Consider the following 21,946-nt stretch of genomic DNA (forward strand, 5'->3'; position numbering starts at 1 on the left):
CATATGGTTGGTGTGGTACTACCTACCTCTCTGTAATCAGTCGACATATGGCTATGTGCTCAAATGCCCATACCTGAAGCAGTGTGACTCCATAGCTCAAAGTCTGCACTCCCTGATATACTATCTGATGCAACTGAAAATATAGCATCGCTAGTACACATGGTCCCCATGCGTACACCTTCCCCTCTATCACCATCCACTCTAGCACTCTTCCCCATCCAATAGGGAATCCATGTCCTCATCTATCTCCTGCTAGTAGACATGCTATCACCACTACTATCACCACATATCGTCGATCATACTCTGATGCCATGCTCTCCCAACCGATCTCCCTCTCGATGATGTCCAAATCATCTGCGTCGCACTCAAATAGCCTGCATAACACATCTCTCCCTATCACTGGGTCATACTCTACCATCTCCCCATGTATCAGAATGCGGAGGATGTGCCATACATCCTCTAGTGTCACTATCGCCTCTCCAGTCGCCAAATGGAATGAGGAGGTCTCTGAATGCCATCGCTCTGCCAATGCGGTAAGCAATCCTGTGTTTGCCCTAATCTCGGGCATGAATGTGATATAATATATCCCAAGTCCTGCTAAGATATCTCTGTCCGTGCTCCTGAGTCTATGTCGTAGCATGAAGCAGTCTGGTCGGTTCTCCCGCATGATCAATGGATACTGTCGACTCTGCATCACAATTGGGGCATATTTTGTCAGTATTAGGGCTTGCTCCTATGGGCTAGATTTCTTTGTTTCATGGCCAATTCAGGGTGTTCTTTATCTATTTTGACCTATCCTACCCTTATCCCCCCCTTTTTCGGATCATTCGCATGCCGGTTCGAACCAAAATTGAGTTGCCCATGCACAACTACACCTATGTCATGCATCCTGCGCCTATGTCATGAAACCTGCGCCTGTGTACCCCTACACAAGCATAGAAGACTTCACACAAGTGCAGAAGACCTCACACAAGCGTAGGATTTGCCCTACACAAGTGCAGAAGTCAGTTTTTGCATTCCCTGTGGGCCCCGCCATGTCCTGCAAGCGATCAAAATTCATGAAATTGAAAATATGGGTTTTTGAGATCCATACCGCTGCTCCTGCATCATCTAGTCATCTGTAAATACATACACATTCTCTGAGGTGATCCGCCATTGGCATGTTCGCCATCTCTCTGCAAGTGTCCTTATCTAGAGCAACAAATTCTCCTCTTTGGCTAGTGCAAATGAGCAATTTTCACTCTCTTGGTCCCATTTATAGATCTTTGTTAGTGCATAGATGGACATACATCCTCTCCATCTTATGTTGGTCGCGGTCTTTTGCACCATCAATTGCTTGTCCTTCATGCATCCGATCTCCAATTGTCAGTCCGTTTGATCCTCTCATTTTTATTGATCAATTGGCCTCTTTTCTGCATGTTTCCGATCAATTCCTCAAGGGGGCATGCATATGTCATTGTCAGATGTCTGGGGCATTTTCATTATTGTTCTTTGAAACAACGCTTAAAATTGCATTGTCTGAAAGAGGGGCAAAATGTAGACACCTAAAAATGGTCAACGCTTGCGGAGTCATACTTTAACATTTGCACATTGCCTCATTTTAGTTTTTTTGCGTCGCATTAACATTTTTCCTATGATTCACACTTGATCTTTATCATTTGCGAGCATCGAGTCATTCTTCTACATTCTTCATTTATCTCACTCTCAAATTTGGTCTTGTCGGTAACAATCTCCTGTCATGATTTTGATTGATCTTATCCTATCGCATCAATGTGCGTGCTCATTTGTCATCATTTTGGACATCGTCAATCCTAATTAGGGTTTTGTCCTCTTATCAATTTTGTCATCTGGCGATCGATTTGTCATCGATCGTTGTCATTTTTCAATCTTGTCATCTTGCGATCGATTTTGTCATCGATCATTGTCATTTTCAATCTTGTCATTTTGCAATCCATTTTGTCATCGATCCTTGTCCTCTTGTCAGTTTTGTCATTTTGCAATCAATTTGTCATCGATCATTGTCGTCCTTCTCAATCATATCAATTTGGATCAATTAGTCATTGTTCCTCATCAATTGGCTCCTATCAATTTGGTCTCTTTATCAATCTCGGTTAGTTTGTCAATCAATCAAATCATTTATCACATTGGTCATTTATCAATTCAAAATCATGATCGAGTTAATTATCTCTCATCAAGACCTAATTGTCATCCTTGCATTGCTAATTCATCTTCTAGGGTTTCGTGACTTAATCATTTAACCTTGTCTGTCATTTCTCTCTCTAGGATTAATAAATTATTTATTTATCCTAAGTCTTCTCATCACAATTAAATGTTCATTTAATTGGCTAATTATTCCTCTTTTTGTGAATTAATTAATAAATGACAAATTATTAATTAATTTACCGAATTCTTAATTCCTAATTTTCCTCTTTTTTCTAATTTTCTAATTTCTAATTCATCTAATTTCTATTCCCTCCTATTTTTCTCCTAATTTCATGGGAATGACATTTCAATTTGTCATAATTTGTCATAATTGACAATCAATCAATTTTGACATAGAAATTTGTCATAAATTGTCATGAATTATCAATCAATCAAATTTTGCATAGAAAGTGCATAATTTGTCATGATTTGTCATAATTGACATTTTTGATTTGCAATTTCTATTTGAATTGAATCATGCTAATTTGATCTTTTTCTCCAATTTCTCTATAAATTGGATAAATTTCTTCAATCCCAACTAATCAGATAATCACATCATCGAATTAATCACTTTTTCTAACCGTTTTGTCAAATCAATCACGCTTTGAGTATTCTTGTGCAAATGTCAATCTTGCTTTCACATTAGGTGTGTGCACTTGAAGGTGAGATCCACAAACAAAGGCTATTTGGAGAAGAAAGAAGGACAATGGAGCCGCATGAAGAAGACATTCAGATCTGCATTTGGTTTGCATAGTCTTTAGTATTGAATGTTTTGATTTCATGTCTTTATTGAGTGTGTTTAGGATTGATCATTGCATTTGAGCTTTCGTAATTAAGCTAGATTAGTTTTGATATGCTTTGATGATTTCCACATTTCCTAGCTACATTAATTCATGCATATGTCATTGTCAGATGTCTGGGGCATTTTCATTATTGTTCTTTGAAACAACGCTTAAAATCGCATTGTCTCAAAGAGGGGCAAAATTTAGACACCTAAAAATGGTCAACGCTTGCGGAGTCATACTTTAACATTTGCGCATTGCCTCATTTTAGTTTTTTTGCATCACATTAACATTTCTCCTATGATTCGCACTTGATCTTTATCATTTGCGAGCATCGAGTCATTCTTCTACATTCTTCATTTATCTCGCTCTCAAATTTGGTCTTGTCGGCAACAATCTCCTGTCATGATTTTGATTGATCTTATCCTGTCACATCAATGTGCGTGCTCATTTGTCATCATTTTGGACATTGTCAATCCTAATTAGGGTTTTGTCCTCTTATCAATTTTGTCATCTGGCGATCGATTTGTCATCGATCGTTGTCATTTTTCAATCTTGTCATCTTGTTATCGATTTTGTCATCGATCATTGTCATTTTCAATCTTGTCATTTTGCAATCCATTTTGTCATCGATCCTTGTCCTCTTGTCAGTTTTGTCATTTTGCAATCAATTTGTCATCTATCATTGTTGTCCTTCTCAATTATATTAATTTGGATCAATTAGTCATTGTTCCTCGTCAATTGGCGCCTATCAAATTGGTCTCTTTATCAATCTCGGTTAGTTTGTCAATCAATCAAATCATTTATCACATTGGTCATTTATCAATTCAAAATCATGATCGAGTTAATTATCTTTCATCAAGACCTAATTGTCATCCTTGCATTGCTAATTCATCTTCTAGGGTTTCATGACTTAATCATTTAACCTTGTCTGTCATTTCTCTCTCTAGGATTAATAAATTATTTATTTATCCTAAGTCTTCTCATCGCAATTAAATGTTCATTTGATTGGCTAATTATTCCTCTTTTTGTGAATTAATTAATAAATGACAAATTATTAATTAATTTACCTAATTCTTAATTCCTAATTTTCCTCTTTTTTCTAATTTCTAATTTCTAATTCATCTAATTTCTATTCCCTCCTATTTTTCTCCTAATTTCATGGGAATGACATTTCAATTTGTCATAATTTGTCATAATTGACAATCAATCAATTTTGACATAGAAATTTGTCATAAATTGTCATGAAATATCAATCAATCAAATTTTGCATAGAAAGTGCATAATTTGTCATGATTTGTCATAATTGACATTTTTGATTTGCAATTTCCATTTGAATCGAATCATGCTAATTTGATCTTTTTCTCCAATTTCTCTATAAATTGGATGAATTTCTTCAATCCCAACTAATCAGATAATCACATCGTCGAATTAATCACCTTTTCTAATCGTTTTGTCAAATCAATCATGCTTTGAGTATTCTTGTGCCAATGTCAATCTTGCTTTCACATTAGGTGTGTGCACTTGAAGGTGAGATCCACAAACAAAGGCTATTTGGAGAAGAAAGAAGGACAATGGAGACGCATGAAGAAGACATTCAGATCTGCATTTGGTTTTCTTAGTTTTCAATCTTGAATTTTTTGCTTTCATGTCTTTATTGAGTGTGTTTAGGATTGATCATTGCATTTGAGCTTTTGTGATTGAGCTAGATTAGTATCGATTTGCTTGTGATGATTTCCAAATTTCCTAGCTATAGTACCAATCGGTGAGATATGTGCCTTCGGTTGTAATCCTTCTAGGTCACTTTCCTTTATTCCAGTGATGTTCATTATGTTTTCTTTGATTTCTTTCACTTGTTTATGTACTTTTCTCTTTTCTTTCTCTATTTCATTATCTGTACACCGCTCTCTATTGTTTCTGCATTACCAAAGACATTTTCTTTTGGTTCTCTAGGCGCTTCTAACAGGGCTTTAGCATAAGTTTCAATAATATTTACATCTACCTCATACCCCATTTTGGTTACCCATACAGTTCTAGGAAGAACCGCTTCCATCCATATTTCATCCTTTTTAATCACAAAACATATATCCTTGTTATATTTGTTTACTATACTTTGTGGTAGTCTCTCTCTGGTTTTCATTTTTGATTAGAAGGTTTGAAATACTCATTTATGTTGTTTTCCTTATCAGTATCCATGCTGGTGAAGGTTTCTAGCAATTATTTGCCTACCGGTATATCATATCCAAAGTCTTTCTTTCCAATACTGGGAACTTCTTTTGTGAAGAACAACATAAGAAATACCAAAAGATTGCCAAAACAAAATGTTCCTTTCTTATCACCTTTTATCTTTTTTCAGGTTATCTATCAGTTCATCCTTTAGCCACTCACATACATCTATTTTTGTATCATTATTCACCATATCATAAGAACTTTTAATGCAAAGACCGGAAACTGAATTGAGATGGTTTGCATGTGTTGTCTTATAACCTAAGATCATGCTTATGAATCTAACATTTACATCCTTGATGTCATTTACTCTCAGGGATCTGCTATCATAAGTTTCTCTTGTTAAGGTCATGACTGTGTTATTAGGTACCTTTTTTGTCTTATCTGGCTTGCTACCAGTGGAGGGTAAACCTGTCACTTCCCGAATTGCTTCCTTGGTGATTTTGCAAACTGAATCTAGCCAAAGAAATTCTCCATGTACCCTGCTAAGGACAATTCTCACTACCTCCTTAGGAAATTCAGGGATGTCCAAGATTTCCACAAAATCTAAGGTCTCAATTATTTTGTGCTTGGGTTTTACATTACCATTTTCATCACAGATAACAGTTTTAAACATTTTTAACACTTCCTCAGAACCTAATTCCTCAATATTGCAGTGAATATAAATTCTAGGGTCTTCAGCATAAGCAACATCTTTAGGAATTTTTGAAAAAGCGCCTATGGACTCATCTTGCTTAGCTATTTCAGGAATAATCTTAAAAATGGGCGTAGGGTGTTTTACAACTTCCACAACAGTAGGGTTTGCAATAAATTCTGGAGCAGAGGAGGAAGCCATTGAAAAATACCTTAAGTTACCTGATGAAGGTTGAGTGCTTGAAAGAAATCACTTCACTTCTTCGCCTTGGATGCCTTCACTCAGATTTTGCACTCTCTGAAAGTTTGAATGCTCGGTGAATTGAAAAAGAGGGGAAATCAATGATTTATAATGTCCTTTCTTTCAACAATTGCATTAAATGCTTGCCGGTTAAGTGAAACTTAACACATTTGCTGGTAAAGAAGAAATCCATCTTCTCACCATCAACCAAGGGTAAACTACATGATATTCAACTTGTTGCAATACCCCCAAAAGGTTACTTTTCAGTTGGATGAGGAATCCCTTGTCGGTGGAGTAAAACTTTGTTCTACCGATGAAGGAATAGTCTCATCAACATTCTGATCTCTCTTTCTAATCCATTGTTTTGAAAATTCTTGCTTTACCTCATCTACCACTAATACATTTGGGGTCAAATTCCGACGGAGGTTTCTAACGGACAAGGAGCATTGTGTGAAAATTTGATTTTTTTTTTTAGAAATGCCTGTGTTTGTTAGAATTCTGACGACCTTGGGTATTTTATTAAAAAAAAAAACACAACGCATTTTCATTTTGAAAGAAAACCAAAGCAAGCGGTGACCGTCTTGCCTCCCTGCACCCCCCCCCCCGCTGGAGCGATCTCTGCACAAGCAAGGTAAGGTTTTTATTTCAATCAAAGGAACTCTTTGTTTTTCAATGAAGGGCAAATAATTTTTTTTCGCAATCAAGGGCAACTGGTTTTTTTTTGCGAATTAATCCATTTTGTGCATATCCTACGATCTAATAATTCCATGAAATGACATCTCTTTGAGGTATTCCGTCATATAGTTCACATGTCGTGTGTATGCTACCCCATTTTGCAATTTTTGTTATTGGAGCATTTCCAACTAATTTCTGACAAAAAACCCCCTTCGATTACACTTTGATGGATGTCCATACCTTGTTCCAAAGCTCCTATTTTGGCACACGTAGGGAGGATGCTGGCAAACATTGCATTGAGATAAACATGACTATATTTCATGAGGATTTGAACTCAAAGCATTGGCACTATCACTTATGGCTATATTAGCTTTTTAAGACACTTTCATAGTGCACTTCACCTGTCCTGATAATGGACTATCATGAGATTCTTAAGAATGGAAATACTACAAACATTCATGTCCTCTATGTTGTCATTGTGGTTTTCAATCATTGCGACTACATGCTTTTCAAGGACCAAGTAGTGTTCTTTTTTCATTGTTCTACTGTGCTTCTCAAGCTTCACCAACATAGTTTTATTTAATGGCTTTGTTTTGATAGTGATTTCTCCATGACTTCCACTGTCTTTTTCTTGGCACATTCAATGCATTGTCATCTATCACTACTATTTATTTTCCTTTTTACCTTTATTGAGGTTGTTCTCATACATGTCATTCACTTTGTCTATGAGTGTATCTCAACCAATTCACTGTTGTAAGTAGAAATAAAAGATTAGTCTCATCTCTTTTACTATTTTAGACCTTCATAGTAATCTTTGCAATATATCATTTCCTTCCAATTATATGGAATAATGATTTTCTTTTTATGGAATGTGATGAAGGCTTGAGTGTGTCTTCTTGAACTCACTTATTATCAGCTCCTCTATGATTACCTTAGATCTTTGTGGCTAAGAATTGTTCTTGATGAACTTATGCTCTTTATTGATTTCTTTTACTACCATTATATTATCCTAAAAAAGGCTTGTTCAATGCTCCCTTAGCATGCATGTGCTCTCTTTGTATTGATCTAGGGCTACTTATTAATGTATCTATGGATTTCCCTTATCAACTATGTTGTGACAGTCATTTGCAGATTTGGGACTATCATCTTTCATAATTTGATTTCTTTAAGATGTGGGTAAATTGCTTGACAAGAAAAGCTCAAGCGTTTGTGAAGTTCAAAGAGTTTAAACCCCTTGTTGAATGGTCATCTAGTTGTTCTCTAAATGCAAAATTCTCTAGTAAATGAGAAATTCACTCAAAATGGTTTATCCACAACTAAAAGAAAATAACTAACCACTACATATATGCATCAACAAAACAGTGTTGTATAGAGACCTAATTATGCCTTCATGGATATGTAGGTCAAGTTCCTACATTTTGGACAAAAGCAATTCACACAATAATATATTTGTTGAACACACCCACCACAAAGATTTGGTTATGCAATAATATATTTGTTGTTAACTTTATCATGGAGGATTTGGTTATGCTTGTTACAATCAAGGTTTGACCAAACTAATTCTTAAATATACAAATGAAGAATGTGGTTGGTTGGTGACTGATTACTCTTTTTAACACCATTTACAAGATCATATCTAAATCAAGTGTCTCAAGAATTAAGCTACTACTAAGAAGATAGTTTGCCTAAAGCAAATGGGTTTCTTGGGTGGATATTTATTGTAGATAACTTAGTTCCTTCATGAGAATCAATCAATTTGGAACATGTATAACTCACATTTTTGACATGTCACTAATGCAATTCCTTAATACTTGTTTGAGTACTATCTCCTCTATTGTTTTCTATCCACTTTTGTGTCCTTCTTAGAACAAATAATAGATTAATGAGAAGGTGGAAAAGGTGGATTCACCTAAGAGGGAGTGGATTTTCCCAATAATATGTTAGATTCTCCCAATGATGGATGGACTATACAATTGAAAGGTAGATGATTAAGGATGATGACAAGGTGAATTTTCCTTAGAATGATAGGGTTGATTTTCCTAAGAACAAGTAGATTCATGTAAAATAGAGGATACAAATTTGGACAAAATAATGGAAGGAGACTAAAACTAGACAGATTCACCTAAATGGGAGTGTAGTCATCTAAGGATAGGAAAAATTCACCATTTGTGTAAGAAAGATGGATAAGATAAATGATTTATGTGAAATAGATTCACCTAAGAGAAAGTAGATTCACATAAGGATAGGTGGATTTTCCTAAAGATGAAGGGATAAGACTTAACAAAAAGAGGACTTAGGATGATGACAAGGAGGATTCATTTAAGGATATGGCATATTCACCTAAGGGATAGTGTATTCTCCCAAGAATATGGAAAAATTATTGATTGGTGGAATGACATACTAGATCAAGGAATGATACAAGGGTAGATTCACCTAAATATAGGGTAAATTCAGCTAAAGGGGTACCGATGAGATTGTGGTACTGAGTACCTATCTATGGATGGTGTATTTGGATACAAGTATGATGAAACAAAGTCCAGATCTCTATTATAGGTCCAACATAATCTCTATTATTTGAGACACCATTTTATTAGCATATCCAATTAGGGTAATTTATGGGTTTAATTATGGATCATTTTGTCTATTTCCATGCACTATTGAACTTATTTGGATGTATTGTAATTATTTTAATTTTGAAGTTATAAATAAATTATGTTTGTACCTTAGAAAGGGTAACTCCAATTGATGTTTGGGCAGTTTATTTGAAAACTTATGGTGATTATTGCCCTAGGTTATGTAATGGAGTTATTTTTACACTAAGTAATTAACTAGAAAAATGAATTTGTATTGTTGTACAAGTATGATGAAACCATGCTTGTGTGTTTACATGTTTGTGCATCCTATTGAGAACCAACCTCACTATTGAGGAACTCAATAAATGTGGTGTTAAGTAGAAGAATGGAAAACTCAAGAAGCTATGGTGACATATTGTGGCATTATCTCTATTGACCACACCTTTCAAAGACAGTATCCCCTAGTTCTCCTCATAGAATGGACCATTGGATGGCTCATAGTGGTATCCTATCCTACATTTATCTTGATGGCATTGCCGATAGTTGGTATGTGGTTTTTGGTACGGGTTTCCTCTTACCCTATTATCTTATTTATATCTTTGTTCCAACATGTGGAGATTGATTTTTGTCATGCTATGATGATTTTCATGTTTGCATGTGTTTTGACATTATGCAAATAGATATGATGTCACACCATACTTATGTTTTGATATAGTGTAGGTGATGGTTACATGTTGTTGATGGTAGCGATTTGGGTTCAAAGACACAATTCCACACACACACACACAAATATTTGAAGATGCATTTTATATTATTCCTTCTTAGTGGTGATTAGTGTTGGAAGATTTGCACACATGTAGAGAGGAACTCATGTTAGATACAATAGGTTGTATTTGATAACACATGAATGTGCCTCATGATGTATACATATAGCTTTGGTGTGTGACATGCATGCACATTTTTCCATAAGACACATTACTATGTGGCATGTGCCCTATGCATGTATTCTTTGTGAGGCACGTTGCTATGTGCAATGTGGCCCTAGGTGTGTCTTCTCTATGAGGTGTATTGCCATGATATGTTAGGATTTGTAGTGTGTAGGCCACAAATGCATGCATGAGGGACTATTATTATAGTCATGTGTTTTGGGCATGTAGCCTAGGCATGTCTTCTCCATTAGGTACATGGCCATGCCATGTGGGATTTTTGGTGTTCATGCCACAAATGCACACATGAGGGACTATTATTGGAGTCATGATGAATCTTCACTCTATTTAGCCACAATTTCTAGTCGTATAGTTATGTAATGTGCACTTTTAAGGATTGTGAAGTTTCCTTCAATTATTGATGATCTCTCATCTTTGTTGCATAGGCCAACAATTTTATTTTATCTTGTTTGAATTAGTTTAATCACTATTGTGAGTTTTCTCTATTGTGTAGTTATTGTGGCTATGTTTAATTTTCTATTGGAATTGAACACATTTATTTGACTTATTATTGGTACTATTTTTTCTTTCTTTCAATATTTATGATCTTTGGTAGTTTAGTGAAACTCTTGCTATTTTTAAATGTTTCCTTCTTTGTTGTGATGTTATTCCTCACCAAGATCGATGTAGATAACCTTGGATAAGTGTATATAAGGAATCAAACATTGGGAAAATTTGAGGATAGGGGTAAGTGTTTGTTGTATGGGTAGCTACGATCCACTTGTACATTCTTAGTGATTATTGACGGCTATGTCTTGGAGGCTAATCCCATTAAACAAACAAGGGGGAGGTCATACATAATTGTATGGATCCTCCCTAGTTGTGTGTGGATTCAAGACCATCATTTCATATGGTTATTGGTTACTTTGTGAGACCATGGCATCCTCTTAGACCAATATGTGAGCCTTGTATTATTATCCCTGCAATGTGGATGAATAAGTGTATGTTAAAATAAATGTTTTGTATGCCACATAGTTGTATATGAGTTGTTCACATGATTAGATCATTATTTAGAATATGTGAATTCTTTTATCCATGTGAAGTCGAATGATTGATTATGAAAATGTGTTATACATTGAAGCATAATCTGTAAGATGTTCTCTTCAAGAAAAAATATTTATGCTTTCATAGTGAAATGTTGACGAAATGGGGTCCTAGTCTAGGAAAGTAAACTACAAACTTATACATTCACCATTTCAAAACATTTTATTGGGGAATAGTCAATTTGGTTCAATTTAATTCCTCTAGGAGAGACCAACAATATGATTAATTGTTCCATTTTGATGTGATCGGATATGATTAGATATAATTTCATTGAAGATGCAAGAACTAAGTAAAATTATGCAAAATTGACAAGATTAAGCATAAACAGGCAAATAATAAGGCAAAAAGCTAACATAGAGGTACATATTTGGAAATAAGACTCTAAAATGAACCTAATCAGTTACATATAGGGAAAATGAGGTTAGAGATAATCTACCTATATGGAAAGTGGTTAAACTCTACCTCTAAGTGGCTCATCTTGAGCATTGTTGGTATATGGGCATTGATGGCATATTATATCTGGTTCTATCATTTTTGTGGGTGCAAAATTAACAAGGCAAAATAGTATTAGTGGGATCATCAAAATGGTTTTGGCTTTGCATTTATGATAGCACATTGATCACACCTTACAAAAGGTTCCAATCTCATACATAGCATCCCAAAGTAAGGTCAATAATGATGTAACTTAATGCTTAAACTAGAGTTTTGGGTAGTCATATACCAATCATTTCTAGGATTGATGCTTAAACTGGAGTTCTGGGTAGTCATATACCCATGGCATAGGGTAGGGGTGACCTGCAAACAATGCTAGTTCTAGATGCCTGTTTGCTTGGTGTATAACTTGTCAAAATTAGATCGATTGGCTACAGGCCTACCATAAAGTTTCCAACTTATCACCAGTGAAAATACAAGAACCAAGGCTTAGAATACTCAAAAATGTCTCTCAGAAAGTCTGCAATAGGCAAACTTTTAGTCAGAATTTGCAGACACAATGCTCAGGAATTCACACAATCAGCTACATTAAATACGTTCTCTATTAAGTTTAATGTTTTAAGATGAAAAAGAAGAGTTAAATGGTTTTGGTTCAATTTGCAATTTTTGTGAAACTTTTGCACTGAATTTTCCATAGCCTGATTTTTTTGCCTATGAAGAAAGACCATGTCAGATAATATCAACAAAGAACAAAATAAGGAGACAATTGCTAGATTATGGTCTAACTTGAAAAGAAAAGGTGATGGGAAATGTTATTGTCCCTACAAAATTTGTAAGGGCTTAAAGACTAGAAGACTTCTAATCAAAACAGCTAAGAAACATTGTAGGCAACATGGTCACATTGAAGGGGGACATGATTATCATCCACTGGTAAGTTGTTCATTATATCGTTTTAACAATTTATATACATAAGAAATCACTTGATAATGAGATCATGATCATGGTTTTTTTATATTGATCATTTTTATATAGGTCGAGCACCCCAGGGCACATGATATGGACCAACACAACCCAAAGAATATGGTTTTCAAAGTGGGGGAACATGGAGGTGTGAATATTGAAGCTGAAGATAATGATCCCATGGAAGATGACGATCATGCACCAGAAAACACAATTGAAGATGATGGTACAAATACATTGATCCATGACACATTTAGTACTGGCACAACTGATCATGATGATCAAGATGACCTTGATGTTCATGATTTACCTCTTCTTGAGAAGGCATATGAGGCCCTTTACAAAGGCTCCCAAACAACTCTTCTCTCTGCTGTATTGTTGTTGGTGAACTTGAAGGTTATGAATGGTTTATCCAACATAACAATCTCACGTATGTTAAGGTGTGTCATACATGTCATTACAATTAATAAATGGTGAATCATGTACCATTAATATTCTTTATATTAACACCTCAAACTTCTTTTTTTTCTGTAGATTGATAGGTGAATTTTTCTTACCACCATCAAATATTATACCTCACTCATACCGAGAATTATCTGCCATTATGAAAGATATTGGAATGGAGTATCAAACAATAGATGCTTGTCCCAATGATCATATTATATATCATAAACAACATGAATTTGGAATAGAATGCCCTGAATGTCATATCAGTAGATATCGAACAGATCAAATAACAAAAAAGGTGCCTCGCAAGGTTCTTCATTATATTCCCATTATTCCACGTATGCAACGATTATTCAGGTGCACTAGCTTGGCACAATTTATGGATTACCATGCACGCAATAGAAGTCGAGATGATATTATTCAAATGCTTGCGGATGGTTCAACATTTATGGACATAGAGGAAAAGTGGCCACACTTTAAAGAAGAACCTCATAATCTCAGGCTTTCATTGGCAGCAGACGGTGTCAATCCATTTGGAGAGTTGAGATCTGTTTACTCAGTGTGGCCTATTTTTGTTATCAACAATAATATTCCTCCATGGATGTCAATAAAGAGGGAGCACATAATGTTGGCAATGATTGTTCCAGGTATTTTATCATTTAATAGTCATCTACATTTAATTATAAATATTGCAGTAAAATGGTCATAATAATTATGTAATGTTTTTGTTCATTCCACTAGGCAAGTACCAAGTTAAAGATATGAATGTATATATTGAGCCTCTTATCGATGAGTTGCTGGAGTTATGGAATGGTGTGACCATGTATGACATCTCTAGACCAATAGGACAGAGACAATTTCAATTCCATGAAATGCTTGTATGGACAATACATGATGCCCTAGGGCTAACACATTTTTGTGGTACGTTATAGTGTTCAAGTTGTGCATGATAATTATAATTATAAAAATTAACAGATTTAATAGAATTATACATTATCTTGTAGGTCTTCAAACAAAGGGAAAATTTGCATGTCCATTTTGTGGTCCAAAGATGAAATCCTGTCATTCAAAAAGTTTAGGAAAGTAGGTGTTTGATGAGTATAGGCACTTCCTTCACAAAAATCATAAGTACCGGAATATTGAAAAACATCTTTTCAATGGGAAAGAAGAGACTACATCAAAGCTACAAAGAATGACTCCTCACTTATGGAAGTTGGAATATAATAGAATTAATCGTCAAGGTAATGTCATTCCATCTAATGGTTTATGTTTGGAATTTGAATTTTTCTATCGTGTTTTGTTTACTGATGATGTAGTTGATGATACTGAAGGTCATCAAGGCATGGATAACCACCTTTGAAAGGGACTAAAAAGTTATCCTAGACAATTCAGCAGGTTGCCTTACTACGAGCAGCTACAAATTGTGCATTTGTTTGATACAATACATATTGGAAAGAATATAACAGAGACATTATGGAAAATATTGGATGGAAGGCGTGACAAAGAAAAAATTGTCAAAATTTGTAGTGACATTGTGGAATCCAATCATGCAATAAAAAATGTCATTCAATCAAATTGCAATGGAGATCAGATTAATATAAGTGCCCTTCCTTGGTTATTAATGGAGCAGCAAAGCAATTCTATAAAAGAAGTCATACGAAAAATTTGATTTCCCACAGGATTTGCTGCAAACATAAACAATCTCATATCAAAGAAGAGTGAATTTAGGCCAGGGATGAAAACACATGATTGACATACCTTCATTAAGGTAATTCACTTTCTTGTGTATTTACTATATATTTGTATACTGCACATGTACTTTTCATTGTATTATGTTAGAAAACAATAAAAAGATCATTTTATAATTGTTGCAGTGCATTCTACCTCTATCTCTCCCAGACCACTTCGACAATAATATCAAGCAAGTCATATATGATCTTGGAAAATACATGAGGTAAGTAGTGTTGTTTGTTCAATTTGTTGTATAGATATTATATTTGCCATTTGTTTTACTTGTTATGCAATATATTGTATATTATTTTGTAAAGTCTCGTTTATATATTTTTGCGTCTTCAATCTCTTTTAGGTGGTTGTCATCTAAAGAAATCCACAAGGAAGATATAAAATATTGGAAGAGAAAAATCCCTCATCTAATGTGTGAAATGTAAAAGTGTCTACCTTCAACTTTTTTCAATGCACAAGAACACTACCTCATACACCAAGTTGAGGAGATCGAATTGTGTGGACCTGTACACACTAGGTCAATGTGGATGGTTGAGAGGCACTTGAAATTTTTGAAGGCTTTGGTTCGACAAAGAGCACATCCTGAGGGTTCTATGGTGGAGGGATATATGGTATACCAAACTATGGTGTACATTACTGAATATCTTCCTAAGTTTGCAGCAAAAATCCTTGTAGATCGCATTTGGGGATCCCAACCCCATTAATAAATTCTATGGGGAGCACTTGATGGGGAAAGGTAGATTGAAGAAAGTGAGAGGTAATTATAAGATGTTATTGTAGTAAATTAATTCTTCATCTTCTAAATAAATCAGTTGTAAGTGGTCTATTAATTATTTGTACAGTTGGTCGGGAGTGGGATGCACTACATTTGTATATTGCAAACAATCTTGATTGGATGACGGTGTGGATTGAACGATGTCAACATTCTGATCGCACATTAACATGGGATGGTGTCACTTCATTGGTTAAAGAAGCTCATCATAATGGAGATTCCAATGTTACACAAAGGGAAATTGATTTAGCATATGGTTTAAGAGATCAAGAGGTACGTATAATTTTATTAATCACCCATATGTTTATCAACTCATGATGCAATAATTTTAATATGTTAGACATATTGCAGGTCAAACACCACAAGGCTATGTGCTGCAATGGGCATAAATTTTGCATCAAACAGTTGGATGACACGAAGAAAACTTGTGATTCTGGGATAACTGTAGTCTTTGAGGTGACCAATATTTCATCTAGAAACGACATACATCCTCAAGAGTCTCAAAATCGATACTATGACATTTTGGATGATATACTTGAGTGTGACTTTAATTCCTTCAAATTAGTTATGTTCGTCGTCAAATGGTATAGGCTATGACTAAATAAAAATGATCCTGATAGAACTGTTATCGAACATGATAATGGATTTACAATGGTTAATACAAGGCCATTTGAACGAGTTGGGGATGAGCCCTATGTTCTTCCAAGTCAATGTGAGCAAGTATTTTACTCAGAGGTTCCACATAAACCAGGTTGGTCATTTGTTGTTAGACATGATCCAAGAGGAAGGCCGATAATGTATAATGTGATGGAAGAAGAAGATACCGAAGAAGTAGAAGATGATATAGATGATGATCATGATTGACAGTTAGTCGATGATGTTCCTGATGGAAATGTACATGAAGAAGAAGTTGGTGATGATTATGCTGTTGCTGTTGATGATGATGGTGATGATGATGGTGATGGTGATGGTGATGGTGATCATGATGGTGATGGTGATGGTGATGGTGATGACGATGACAATGATGAACACAATGATGACGATGATGATGACGACGACGATGACGACGAGGATGATGATGATGATGATGATGATGATGATGATGATGATGATGATGATGATGATGATGATGATGATGATGGTCATGATGATGAGTTGGATGAAGAAGAAGATCAATGACATGAATGAAATGTATGAAATGCGATTATTATATTATCTATTTAATATTGATATCTTGATATAAATTGATTTGACTTATATGGTTACATAAATAATTCATATGTTTTGAATTCTAATGCCATTACTTAATTAATTCATGATGCACCTCTAGCTATGTGATAGATGGTGATTTAAAATACATATGTGATGGATTACATTCTTATGATGATACATGTGACATTTTTTGAACTTTGTGTTTATTTATGGAATGTGGACTACTTATTAGCTATGTGATGGATGGTGATTTATGATACATATGTGATGGATTACATGTTTATGATGATACATATGTGATTCTTATGATGCTCAATTACATATATGATGATACATATGTGATGCTTATGATACTACAGTATTTATTGTTTATCAAATTACAAATGTAATGCTTATGATGCTCAATTGTTGGTGCAGGAACTTGAACCCCTTTGACGAGAATCCTACACAGTCTCATGGATCGACAGGTATAAGTCATTACACCTTATAGAAATAATATATATTTTAAAATTTACAAGAAAAACAAACTTCCTCAGTTTTTCAAACCTCAACATTAGCAGCAAATCTAATACAATTATTAACACTTGAGGCCCCAGTTGGACTTACTCAAATTTTAATCTCAACATCAACTTTATGGTCGACTTCTTCATCAATATTACCCTCATTTGCAAAATATCTCTCTCATTACCAACTAACTCTCTCATTTGATGGTGCATAGGGATCACCAAATAGGTATTTGTCAGATGTGTCTTCCTCGAGTGAGGGAAATGCAGGAATAGAAGAGGAAAGTGATACATGTAGTAGATCTCAAATAGGGAGATCAACTAGAGGTCGAAAGATTAGAAGAAAATTCAATAAACGCATGGAATTTTTTCTTGCTCAAGGGGGGTCATGTTCTTATGATGATGATACCAAAGGTGACATTGAGGTGCCATTGAGGTATAAACATCTACTGAAACAATGTGTACCCAAGGAACTTCCTCCAATAAAAACTAATTTTTGTGTTAATGAGAGGATATATCGCATAGCACCTTCATCGTTACATGGTTTGGGCCTATTTTCCATGGACAACATAAAGGTCTGTTACAACAAAGTTGTTGAATTGATGGAGTTTGTTGGACCTTGTTACAATTATAATGATTGGATGTAGATTGTTCGATATAAAAAAAGTATGCGTAGGTATACATTGTCAGCCAATTATATACAACAAAAGGATAATGATCAAAGTAAACAAGTGGTTGTATACATTGATGGAAGGCCAAAAGCAACAGGGAATATTGCGGGTTTTATAAATATTACATGACCTGGGTCAACTAATAAGCAACCCAATTGCATATTTGAGGCACGTGAGGGAAATTGTGTGTTTGTATGTGCGATAAAATCAATAAGTGTAGGGGAAGAGCTACTAATTGATTACAATTTGAATCGTATAGATACAAACAAAGTTACTATCATGGGGGTGGTATGTACTATATATATACCATTTAAGCCAATTTCCAATTAATGAATCCAATAAACCATTTTATTATTAAGTGTTTTTGCTAGGTCTATTGGTTTCATTTTGCTAACGTTTTTATATTTTTTCTTTGTCACAGGGCCACATGGATCCACCACATAGCACAAATAGGGGTGTAGGTCCCGACACTTCTACGGAGCAGGTAAACCTCATTGTAATTGTACAAATTAGATAGAAGCAAACTGTTACATTACGATCTTTTCTTGAGTGTTTTGAAGTAATTTTGATAGTGTTAATTATATTCTTGTCATAGACGGATGTTTGGGATAAGGGAAAGGAACCTACAGTACCTCAGCACCTCCATAGGGATGTGGGGCGCTCGACAGTGTTATGTGCTGATTACATCGCACTTAGCGCAAACCCTATACAATTGGTACAAACGAATATTAGAAAAATTAGCCAAGAGATTGTTGATTTGGAAACCATAAGCTGTCAGACTAATGAGATAACAGAGAGGGTGCAACTACTGTTGCGGACAGTGGAAAACTTGCAAGTAAGTAGTAATGAAAGCTTTAATCATAACAAAAGTTCAATAATGGTTTATATTTTTTTCTCTTTTATGTCATTAACTAAAATATGTATGTGTTGTTTTTACAGAAATTTATAAAGGCTCATCATCCTAGTGGTGATGATCAGGGTATTGCGGGTAGTTCAGGTGATGACCATGTTCTATATATTAAAACCACTCCTTTGGACTTGTGAACTTGCTTTTTTAATGTTTTATATATTTAATGTATTACTCTTCTGGTGCTGACATGGGTCCGAGGTCAACCCCAACTTTATTGCCAACTGCAATATCGCCAACACGTAGCATGCAGACATCGTCTGTTGCACTGGCTCGTGTTGATCCACCCACTGGTGGTAGATCCCTCTTTTTCTCTCTCTTTCATTATGTGTTTATTACCCTTGAAGTGTTCTTTCTTGGAGGCATTTCATAGTGGATTCATTTACTGTGGCAGGAGATGCACATGAGGATGCACCAGAGGCGACTACTAGTGATAACATACCATCATTTCCTCGATCTTCCCATATTGCTAGTACGGGAACGTTGCAGGCCACATTGGTGGTGAGCGACAAAGAATTGATTCCCTTGAAGATACAAAAGGTTCCAGGTACTTTAAAATTATTATTATATATAGTCTAATTGTAATTTACTTACTAATCACTCATTTTGGACTAATGATCCCATGTTTTTTTTGCAGGAAATGATATTTTTTATAAAAATCTTAATGACATTACATTGTAGATATTTGGGCCCACCATACATAGAAGGTGGAACATCATACGTGAACTAACCCTTATCCACTATTTTGATTTCATATCATTGCTAGAATAGTTTTCCTTTTATCCATTTCTTGAACTATATCAAAGATAGCTTCAGTTTCTTTCTAAATCTAACAGGTTTGTTTTTGCTTTAAAGGTGGAATGACCAAGAAAAAAAGTTAAAAGATGAACTCACAAACCATATGGTAGGGCTGTTTGGAAATGACACATTCGACAAGACTAAGCTCCTAGAAAAATTTGGCACATATCTAAAGTATGTGAGGGACCAATACAGGACACATTTAGAGAAGAACGTAAAGTATGAGTGTCCCCCCATGATTCCAGAGAGGGAGTGGAAGGACCTGATTTTAGATGCAAATGAGAGAATTGAAAGGAAAAAAGGAAATACACCACCAGACACTAGAAGAAGGTATGTGATACTATTAAGAATGTGAATATGTACTAATTATTCATTATATTTATATAATCTAACATATTTCAAACTTTTCATAGATTGAGTGACACGTCAAAGGCAACCAAGGTAAGACAAGAAAAGCATGGGCAACACAAACTCGGCTCTGGTGGTTATATGAAACTTGCCGCATGAATTGTAAGAATCAGTAAATTAAGTATCACATCAAAATATTTATAAATTGTAAACAATTTTTATTTTATCAAACAATACAAGCAAAATTTACAATACTAAGCAAAAAAGCAGGGCTCTGAATTCAATAGAGTGCCCACAAAAGATGATAAGAGAATTGGCTACCAACAAGGCTATATAGTCGTGGCTGAATGGCTACGAGAATTGAGTGGGCAAACATGAGATTCTGATGCATCTGTCACAATGGTAAATAAGCTAAATGAAAATTATTTCAAATTGAATACTTAACCAATAATCTATTTGATGTTAAGTTTCAACATAAAGTCACCATATTTTTTTTAAATAAGCAAGCAATGATAACACTACGCGTGACATTGGAATGCAACATGATAATCGTGGAACAGAACCTGTACATGAAGGTCCAGATGTGCATCCTAGTAGTGGAAGAATTCATTTGCTATTCAAATTTTTTTATGTAATTATTAATACAATTAAACATCTTAAATTGAAAATTAGTGTAGTAATTAATGTAACCTTTATTGTTAATATTTTAGAGCATATAGTCAGTGGTGACCAAGTGGAGCATGATCCGGGTAGACAACATCAGGAACGTGATGTTCCCCAATTAGGTAAAGAGGACCACTATTATTCCTTTAAACAAATTTAATTGCAATTGGTGTATTGATTAATGTAACGTTTCATATTTCAACTCTAGAGGATCTAGAGGGTGTTTAGCATGTTGAGGTTGAGGCTAGACAAAGTGATGTGGACGATGATGTGGCCCCATGAGGTAAATAGTGTAACGGTTGTGTTCTTTAAATTAATGAAATACTTGTAACAATAATTAAAAAATGTTTTGAATTTAACCCAATTCTTTGTGATTGCAGAGGACCCCCCTTTGGTTCAGTATCCTTGTCCTTTGTATAGGACTAGGCATACATCAAGAGCACGAGAAGAGGGCAGAACATCCGAAGATGGGGGAAATGATGAAGAAGAAGATGCTCCACTTAGACTTTACATAGCTTCAAAAAAAAACAAAGAAAGAAATGATTGTAATCTACCTTATTTGATAATGACTGATTTTTATGTGTTAATGAATGTAATTATGTGTTAATGAATGTTCATGAATGATATGTGTTGATGATTATTGATGAATGTTGCGTGTTAATGAAAGTTAATGAATTTTGTGTTAATGAACATTATGTGATAATGAATGAATGTTATATTTTAATAATGGATGAAAGAAATAATGAATGTTAGATGTTAACGGGGAATTTAGAGTGATGTTAGGGGGGGGGAGGGGCCAAATGAGCTTCCACCTTCACATGGTTGGCCCTGTTAAGTAGAGAATATTAAACTATTTTTGAAACAAAGCAAAGCTCAATAAGATAACACACTTTTCAATATTTCATTATGTTGCACAGTTAATCTTATTGAATAATGTACGTATATTGAATCTTAATTGCAGGGTCCAATAGAGCCAACACGAACAACACCATGGTGCGACTACAAAAGTTGTGAATATGCCTCATCATGAATAAAGCTGAATTAACGCATTCTTTGTAAAATCTCAAATGCTCTATACTTTGGAAGTTTTGAAATTTTTATGATCATATCGGTCCCTTGCCTAAAAGC

This window comes from Cryptomeria japonica, chromosome 1 (assembly GCF_030272615.1).
Source record: "Cryptomeria japonica chromosome 1, Sugi_1.0, whole genome shotgun sequence".
Lineage (NCBI taxonomy): Eukaryota > Viridiplantae > Streptophyta > Pinopsida > Cupressales > Cupressaceae > Cryptomeria > Cryptomeria japonica.